Source organism: Passer montanus, unplaced genomic scaffold (assembly GCF_014805655.1).
Source record: "Passer montanus isolate IOZ18808 unplaced genomic scaffold, ASM1480565v1 scaffold35, whole genome shotgun sequence".
NCBI classification, from domain to species: Eukaryota; Metazoa; Chordata; class Aves; order Passeriformes; family Passeridae; genus Passer; species Passer montanus.
The window spans coordinates 524,396-532,637 of NW_024368263.1; positions in this window are offsets into that span (position 1 = coordinate 524,396).

Sequence of the window (8,242 nt, forward strand, 5' to 3'; positions counted from 1 at the left end):
GCAAGGGGACAAGAGCTGGCAGAGGGCCCTGCCTGGCCTGCCCACCTCCCCCAGGGTGTTACTGACTGAGGAGGCAGCAGATAAACCACTCTGAAGTGAAGATGTTCTCTGCTCGAGCCATAGAGCAGGGGCTGAGGCCAGCAGTGGGGGACCTGCCACTATTGAGGGACCTGTCACCAGTGAGGGACCTGCCACCAGTGTGGGGCCTGTCACCAGTGAGGGACCTGCCACCAAAGCCAGCTTGAGGCCACCGTGAGGGATCTGTCACCAATGAGGGACCTGCCACCACAGACAGATCAAGGCCATCAGTGAGGGACCTGTCACCAGTGTGGGGCCTGCTACTATTGAGGGACCTGCCACCACAGCCAGCTCCATTTTGTGCTCCCATTGCACCTGGAGGCCCGAGCTGGGCTGAGCTCCCGGGGCACCACCAGCATCACCACCCTCAATGGTTTTAGCAGTAAATAAACAGGATAAACAGGGGGAAAGGGAGGCTCACAGAGAGGAAACAACTTGTCCCTGAGTCACTGACAGCTAGAAATGGATTGGAGGTCTCCTTCAGACCTGCTCTGCTTTCCTGCCTGGGAATGTTCTCCTGTGGCTGTATCACCTTCTCCAGCCTCCCCCCAGCACTGAAGTGTCTAAGCAGCAAGCCCAGGGTTGGTGGTCCAGTAAGAAATGCAAGGAAGGAGGCAACCTCTCTCCTGGGACCAGACTAGGTGGCCCTTTTTTAGTTCATGAGGAAATCAAGGGGAAAATAATGAAAATAAAAAAGAGGAGAAAAATATCCATGTCCAAAGCTTGTTTTTTTTCTCAGCAACTCCAATTGTTTCGGCTTCCTAATAAATCATGTAGGCCAGGGACAACCAATCTGCACAGCATTATTATTGTCTCAATACATTTGTTGAAAGAAAAATAACACTGGTTGGCTTTGCTGAAGCAGACAGGATCTGCTTTTCCAAAGGTTTGTTGATATTAGCCCACAGCCTTGTTGGGCTCCATGTATACTCTGGACTGAAAGAGCTTTGCTGCATTCCCATCTCTAAGATACAGAGAGTCACCAAACCTAAATATTACCCTGAGCAGCTGAGACCTCAAAAGGTCTTTCTTTGTTTTGCTCCACACTCTGTTTCCCATTAACTCTTCAGCAGCATTTGTGTGCCTTAAACTTGCAGAGCCCTGGGCTGAACTTGGCTCCAGGCTGAACTATCTCACATCCATCTAAACAACAGCGAGTTTGCAACCTGCAGGATTTTCTCCAGAAGATTTTCCACTGGATGCGAGCAGCACAAATCCCCCCAGCCCAGGCTCTGTTTGGTGGATAAGCAGCACTTTGGAACGTGCTCATTTCAGCAAGTTATTGCCATCAAACACCCCCAGGAAGTGATTTTCAGTCATCCCACATTAAGGAGCTGCAGGTTTTGCTCCCCACCAGCCCAGTCCTCTGTAGCTCCTCATGATGCTAGACAAAGTTAAGAGAATAAAGTGGTGTTATAGTTTGAGAGTATTTATTAAAGGCCTTCAATTAATTATAAATGTATTAAATTATATAAACTATATATATTATATATATTTTATCGAATATGATATAATTTTATTTTATAATATATTATCTAAATTATATATTATAATGTATATGTTATATAAATTTATTTGTAATAAATTTATTAATAGTTTATTAAAGGCCTTCAACAGATACACCTTTGGCACTCAAAAGCCTCCAGAGGGGCTACACCCAGGATGGACAATGAGTTTTTCAGATAATTTTAAGTTTGGTCCATTTACATATCAGGGGTTAATCCTCCAATTACAGCTTCAGGTAATGAAGCCCTGTTCCCCCAGTTTGCTCTCCCCTCCAAATTCACTGAACAGGGTCACAGCAGATAAAATTTGCCCCCTGATACTTCCAAGTGTCAGACATTGTGACCTTTGGCTATGAAGGAAATGATCATTTCATTTTGGATGCTAAGTCAAGGCTACGTGGGGTTTGGAAGCTGAACAACACAGAGGGGTTTTTCCACCCAGCTTCACTTCTGCTGCCTCTGCAGCAGTTCCCCATAGCCAGGCTGCCTGCACAGGGCTTGACATCATCACCCATTCCTGCTCTGAGAGGGCCCTGCAGCAGGAAGGGGAAGGAAAGGGCATGAGTGTCACAAGGGAGATAAGGCAACAAGCCAAAAGAGCCCTGCAAAGGTGGGCAGACACAGCCCATGCCTTCTGAAGGGCTTCAGAAACAGGGGAAAAGATTAGTGAAATAAAGGCAAAGGTTTAGCTAAGGTTTGGCTACTTCTAAAGATTTATTTGTTTTTAAGCATGATCAATAGATTTACTAGATCCTCTGAGCCCCAGGAGCCAGTCCAGTGTTTAGTCCTATGGCATAAGGAGGCGTTTGCAGCCATGGGTCAGTAACAGGCACTGAATGGACAAGCCCAGGCAAAGGATATCTCCACAGACCCTGGCACCCACTGGCTGAAATCAGCTCCAGTATTCCTTGCCCAAAACCCACCATTCATCCCCAAGCCACCAGTATCCAGCAGCATTCAGGCTGGGATGTTCCTGTAACACCCTGCAGCACTGACCAAAATTCAGATTAAAACATCCTCTGTGGGATTGAAGAAAACTGTTGCAGGGCAACAACATTTGTGGGGGATTTTGAAAACATTTTTTTTCCATCCTGAGAAAGACAGAAAGTCTTTCTGCATTTGAGGCACAGTAATAGGCAGATAGAATTTCTCTGGAATAAGCAGATTAAGAAAAAGCCAAGGAAGGGTAGTAACACTGCAGAGTCAGAAGGAAAAAGCCCAAGGGCAAGGCAAGCTTGGCTCAGCTGCCCCAGACAACTAACACAGGGTTTGAGCTGCAGCCACTGCAGTGTAATTGTTTTGTGTCCGTGCTGAAGTCTGCCCGAGATGGGTCCATGCCTGAATTTCCTCCTCCCTTCAGCCAACGAGGCAAGTTGTGTTACCAGCACTCTGTGCAGCCCCTCCAAGGAGCTGACACCTCTCCAAGAGCAGCCAGCATCCACATCACAATGAGAGATGTGTTCGTTTGTGTCCCAATTTATCCTCTCCAAAACCCACAGAGTAATCCAGCCCCAGGGCAGGCTCCAGCCTGGCGACAGCCCCAGAGCAGAGTGGGGGGTGCCCAAGACCTTCCCCATGCCACTCCCTTTAAGAACAACTCTGGGTTGAGGTGGCTGAACTGATTTTTTTTTTTTTAATTATTATTATTATTTTTTCCTCTCCAGGCAAATATAGGCTCTGCACAAACCAGTCTGACTCCAGCTCAATCTGGTGCTTCCCAAAGGAACTGGAGGAACTGGTTGGTGATGGAGCAACCCCTCCACAGCCACCACGGTGCCTGGGTGGGCACCTGTCCCAGCCCCCACACCCACAGAGATGGCAGTGACATCCACACTGCCTCATCCACCTTCATCATCTCTGCCATTCTTATAGGGAATTTCATCAGGTTTCCATGCAGTCAGCAATGTCCTCACCTCTGCATGTGGGCTCTCCTTCCAGCTTGGCCCAAAGCCCTTCTCCCACAGCTCATTTCAAGTGGGATAAACATGTTTATCACAGGAACAGCCAGGACCAGGCAGGATGCAGCCTCATGGCTCCACTTTCCCATACAAAGAGGAGCCCACCAGGCTGCTGGAAGCATCAGGAAAGAGCCACCCCCCAATCAGGACAACCTGAAACTGGCATCAAAGCTGCTGGGCTCAGCATCCCTTTGGCTGCAGCAGGGTCCCACCACCACAGGCTCCAGGCTAAGAGGTCAATCCTCATTGTTACTTGCACAAGATGTTCCTCACATCCCAGCTCAGCAACTAAAACTGACCACTGGCTGCAGAGGGCAGAGCCAAGGCCTCCATGGGGTGTTTTTCCACCCCACAAGAGTGTTAATACCATGAAATTACACTCCAGTAAGGCCAAGGAAGATCCTCCCTGCCCCAATCCAACCCTGCAGTGTGGGGACACAGCAGCAGCAGCATTGCTGCAGCACACATCCAGCCCAGGAATGAGCCCAGGCTGAGCAGCACGTGCTCCCCAGCAGGAGCACAAAACACACCCAGAAGCAATCCTGAAGCTCTTACTGAACTTCTTGGCTCTTGCCCCAAAACAGGCAAGGCGTGACTCTCCCAAAACCAAGTAATGCTGACTCCTGCTGCACTGCTACGGCCTCGGAGCCCCAGGAGATGCCTCTGGTTTGCAGAGAAGCCAGGAAAAGGCACAGCAGCTGAGTCAGCACCCAGCCCTGGGGAGAAAGCCCTGAGTCAGCTCCGCTTCCAGCACAAGTGGACACTCCTCCTGTCCTCTCCTGTCCCCTCAGCACTGCTGGCAGCCCCATCCATGCCCTGGCAGCCCCAAGCCAGCTGCGCACACAAAGCACTCGAGTGAGGATTTGCAGGCTGGAGACCTCAAACACAGGAGCAGCTCCTGCTCAGGGCCAGTTAACTCCCTGCAAAGAGCATGGGGTCACCCAAAACCTTCTGGAAAACCTCACAGCACAGAGCAAGGCTATGAGGAGAGCTGTGGGATGGGTTATAGAGATGCCTCAGGTTTCAGCTTTTATAGCTTTCAGATTCTGTGCTGCTTTAGTGCGTGGGTCTGAGCTTCATATTAGGGGATGGTGAGCTCTAGCTGAGGTTCTTCTACCCCAACACGAGTGAGCAGCCAGGTGCTGGCCACAGCAACCACCGCGTCCTGGTGCCAGTGGGTCCTGATGGCTGCTGTGTTTCCAGCCCCCACCTTTGCTCAGCTCCAGTACAAAGCCCAGGAGAGCCACTGAGGAAGGACACAAGGCAGAAATCCGTTTTTTTCTGTTCAGCCTTATCTAGAGATTTCCAAATGCTGACTGGGGCGAAATCAAGGCATTTGGGTGATTTTGAGATAGGTGGGTGTGACACTCCAAAATGAATGTCACAGGGCTGGGGTTTTTTCACTGTCATCAGGCACCTCATTTTTGGTAAGGGAGGAAAAAAGGGAGAGGAGGAGGAAATGAGTGCTCACAGTTATTCATTGGGTCCCCTCAATGTCTCTCAGTGAGGCTCTGAGGTCAAGACTGATGGTGAAGGAGAAAGGATTATCTGGAAAAGGCTCCTTCTTTATCGACCATCCCAGAGTAAGGCCAGCTGGTCCTCACTAAAAGGAGGTTCAAAGTCAGCTGAAGGGAGCTACCCCTGCAGCAGGAAGGGGAATCACTTCTGTCAAGATGGAAAGGAGAAATTTGATTCTTCTCCCGCCCCAGCAGCCCCATTCCTCCAGACCTGAATCTTGCTGCTGTCAAGACATTTCTTTGCTTTGGCTCTGCATTACTTCTAACCACTCTCAGAGACTTACGCACAGCTCCCTCCTGATGTTTTTCTGGTTTAATTCTCAACCAATTTGGTTTTCAATTTGCTGTCTCCTAGAACAGCTGGTCCCAATATTGCTAATCTTATTTACCACTGAACCAGCATCTCTGACACGCACCACCAAGAGACTTTTCCAGTTCCAGAAATAAGTATTGTCTAATTAAGTTTACAACGAGCAGGAGAGCTCCTATCTGCCTCAGAGGTGTTGCACCACATCAGCTGGTCAGGCTTGGAGCTCAGACAAGCCCTATCACACTTCAAAGGGCAGGTTTGCAGGAAACACCTGCTGCATTGCACCACGGCACGTCCCAGCTCCTCCCGGGCGTGAACACCCCTGGACGCTCAGCAGAGCTTGCTGCAAGAGCCAGATCACGTCTCCTGCCTCCTGCCAGGGTGACTCACTGCAAATCACAGCCTTTCCCTCCAAGGTCTGTGCTGAAGAAATCACCCATGCTGGTGTTCAAGGTGCAAACAGCTTGGTTGTTATTTAGCTTGAATGTGGACAAAGTGTCCTCCCCCATCTGTGTCCTTGGAGGAGGTCCTCAGTTCCACACAGGACCAGGCCACAGCATGGCCCAGCACAGGGGTAAATCAGGGCAATTCCCTCTTCCAGAAAAGGCTGAGCCATGCTGATGGCAAGTACTTTCACCAGGAGAAGAGACCAGCAGCAGGCTGGAGCTAAAGCAACACCTGATGCTTCCCAGAAGGAAAACTGGGATCGCCCATGGGGGTGAGACAGCAGAATTAAAAAAAAAAAAAAAAGTTGTGTTGATGAAAAGATGTCTACAAGCAGCTCTGATCTTACAGGCAGCTGGCCTGAAGGTGGGCTGGGATGTCACTGGGGACAAACTGTGACCATCACACCTCCCTGCAGCCTGCCTGTGCCTCACGTGTGTATCAGCAGGGGGGAAAATGGCCTGGTCTTCCTGAATGGGAAGCAAAAGGTGATTTAATAATTTTCTTCTGGCCTGGCTGTCTGCGAACCAAGCACAGTGACCCTCCATGCAGGCACTGTAGTCATGGTGTTTGAAGAGATGACCCTGTGTCCCCACAGGATGGCGAAGGACAAGCTTCCCCCCAGTCAAGCAGCGTCTGATAAACCTCAAACAGACCCTGCAGACACCCACAGAGTTTCCCAACCCACCTATGTGTCACCACAGCAAGCTCTGCGTGGCTCATACCTGGGAGGTGATTTAGCTCACCAGTGGGCTCATGGAAAATCAGGAGAAATTGGGGGTTACCATGGAAATTGTTTTCACCAACAACACAAACCACACACTTGCCAGAAATCAGACACAAGAACACAGCACATGCCTTGTGCCTATTTATGGGCAGTGTTGCCCAACTGGAGGGGGCTCTTACAGAGGCAATTCAAGTTCATTAGTTCTGCTTCCTAAGGAACAGATAAGTCAGCCTGCTGCTTTTAAGAGGAACTCAATTATGCTAATTAGGTATCAAGAGGAAGCCCTTCATCTTCAGAGAGCTGCAGTGGTAAGTGAGCAATGCTTTGCAAGCACCTGCTCCACCTCTGTCCTGAGTCACCTCCAGCCAGGGTCTTTCATTAGGTGGCAACAAGCCTGTCCCCACATGACACTGCATCAATATGTCATTTGCCTCTCATTACAGGGTGCAGTCAGCACATGTGAGCAAAGAGAGTCATTTTTAATCCATCCTTTCCATCCCTGACTCCTCTGCCAGACGAGTCAAGCTATAATCATGTTTCAAAGACTTAAGGGTGAGCATTTGGGCGCTGGATTTTAGGGCAGTCAGTCCCTAACAACCTCCCTCTGTACAAAGCACAGGGTGCAAAGGGTATTTTTAAATAAAAAAAGTCTACAAACAACTTAAACTGCCATAAAAATTGAACTGCAGCCAAAGGTGGAGCTCCAGGGCCAAAGCCTCCCCAACTGTTTGTATTTTGCTTGCACTGTCCCCATAAAATACTGGCTGAACACTTAATTCAGCCTCTTCCCCTTGCTCCTGCAGCCTTGCAGGGGAAGATGAGAGTGGGCAGGTTGGAGACAATTCCAGGAACATATTGTTCTTCTCTTCTCATCCTGCCAGCAGTCACTCTGTGCTGGAAAAAGCTCACGAAGCACAACAGGAGAGGAGAGGTGCAGGGCTTCTGAACCGCCCACTCAGCTGTGCTCAGGAGTTATCCCAGTGCTAAATCACTTTTTTAAAAGCCTGAAAAAGATTGGGTTGAGATCCCCAGAGGAAGCAAGGCCACAGAGAGAGATTGGAGTGAACCATTTTACCCCTCTACTGGTGCTGGCTCTTTTCTCTTCAAATTCCAAGCAGGCTGGAGGGAACCTTGGGCTGCACAGAACGTGCTGGGGTTGGGGCTTTGGCTTACAGGAGGCTGAAAAGCATAAGAGGTCAAAGTGGCAAATAGGTGGGTGCTAGATGGGATTAGAGGTCCTTGCAGGAGTAGTTACGGTGCTCTGGAGCCTCTCAGGATCACCTTCACATAGCTAAAAGAAACTCTTCTTCTGCCACTGGTCCACAGAATAAATCCTGCTGGGAGGAGTTCACAGAAACACTTGCAGAGGGATTTTGGTTTCACTTCAGGCCAGTATTTTGGTACAAGCTTGGGGCTTTTACCCCATAAGGGTCATGGGACATCTCTTTACCATCCATCTCAGAACCTCGTGCACCCACCCAGGACCATCCCCTGAGCTGCCCTCCCAAGTTACACAAAAGAGAGGTGAGGGATCAGGTACAAAGCAACACTGAGTAGAAACTTTTTATTTAAAGTACCTGACAGCCTAAAATAAAAGTTGGAGCAGTGGAGAATGCTGAAAAATGAATATGGGCAAGAGATGAAAATCCTTGTGAAGGCACCATGTGATGGGGAACAGCAGGACTGAACAGAGGGGAGAACTC